Below are 1,584 nucleotides of genomic sequence, written 5' to 3'. Positions count from 1 at the left end.
TCTAGGTGACATCCTCAGTGCTTGGGAGTCTCCTGTGAAGCGCTTCTGTGGTGTTTCCTCCGGCATTTATAGTGGCCTGTCCCTGCCGCTTCCGGTTGTCAGTTTCAACGATCCGCATCCACGAACATCAACTAGCCACGAAACGACATGACCAGCTATCCCTAGTAGCCACACACGCAGACGACAAGCAACATGAATTTGACTGGGACAACACTACCATTATAGGGCAAGCAAAGAACAGCCAGGGAATTCCTAGAAGCAAGCCACTCATCCACAAACTCCATCAATAAACACATCGACCGGACCCAATATACCGGCCACTACAGCGGACAGCTGAAACTGACAACCGGAAGCGGCAGGGACAGGCCACTATAAATGCCGGAGGAAACACCACAGAAGCGCTTCACAGGAGACTCCCAAGCACTGAGGATGTCACCTAGACAGGGGACGAAACATTTGCAACAAAAACTTCCAGCTCGGCGAACAGAACCACAGCAACGAGCACCCGAGCTACAAATCTTCTCACAAACTTTGAATGGATAACTTTTTGAAGTAGTGGCTGTGGGATGTTTTACATCCATCTGAAGAGGCAGATGGCCTCAGTTTAGTGTCTTAATTGAAAATGGCACCTATGTGAGTGCAATGTTCTGTCATTCCTGCATTAATGTTAGCCCAGAGTTTAGGTACCTAAGCCTTGGATTGGAACTTGAACCTGGAACCTTAAGATTCATGTGACTGTGCTACCAGTTTAAGTAAAGCTGAGACAAAATCATGAGTTGATTGTGTAAATAGAGAAATCATTTCAGTGCTATATGAATCAGTAATGAGAAAACACAGCCCTGAATTGCAAACAAAAAATCTCAAGCAAGATGGCAATTTTTTAATGCAATGACTCACTCAGGAAAGCACTAGTGCTGGGATTAGATGCAGTAAGAACTTTCAAAAGGGTATTGGATAAGTATTCAGAGAGGAAAGATCTGCAGATTTAAAGGAAGGAACTAGGAAAGGCAAGAATCAAAGCCAGCAAAGGGGTGATGGGTTGAATGGCCTACTACTGTGTGTCTATCCATGTCTGATGATACTATGTTGTATACATATGCATTTAGAACAATACAGCACAGAACAGGCCCTTCGGCCCACAATGTTGTGCCGAACATTTGTCCTAGCTTAAGCACCCATCCATGTACCTATCCAATTGCCGCTTAAAGGTCACCAAAGATTCTGACTCTACCACTCTCACAGGCAGCGCATTCCATGCCCCCACAACTCTCTGGGTAAAGAACCCACCCCTGACATCTCCCCTATACCTTCCACCCTTCACCTTAAATTTATGTCCCCTTGTAACACTCTGTTGTACCCATGGAAAAAAAGTTTCTGACTGTCTACTCTATCTATTCCCCTGATCATCTTATAAACCTCTATCAACTCACCCCTCATCCTTCGCCGTTCCAACGAGAAAAGACCGAGAACTCTCAACCTATCCTCGTACGACTTCCTCTCCATTCCAGGCAACATCCTGGTAAATCTTCTCTGCACCCCCTCCAAAGCTTCCACATCTTTCCTAAAGTGAGGCAACCAGAACTG

General features: G+C 45.6%; 1 protein-coding gene across 2 annotated transcripts in view; it reads left to right on the top strand.

The window, feature by feature from the left end:
- Nucleotides 1-1,584, top strand: part of smg1 (SMG1 nonsense mediated mRNA decay associated PI3K related kinase) — a 170,869-nt gene that overhangs the window by 94,774 nt on the left and 74,511 nt on the right. The window lies entirely within an intron of this gene.

The sequence above is a fragment of the Chiloscyllium plagiosum genome, chromosome 21, assembly GCF_004010195.1.
Source record: "Chiloscyllium plagiosum isolate BGI_BamShark_2017 chromosome 21, ASM401019v2, whole genome shotgun sequence".
In the NCBI taxonomy this organism is placed as follows: domain Eukaryota; kingdom Metazoa; phylum Chordata; class Chondrichthyes; order Orectolobiformes; family Hemiscylliidae; genus Chiloscyllium; species Chiloscyllium plagiosum.
The sequence above is the reverse complement of the archived record's forward strand: the minus strand, read 5'-3'. Positions and strand labels throughout refer to the sequence as shown.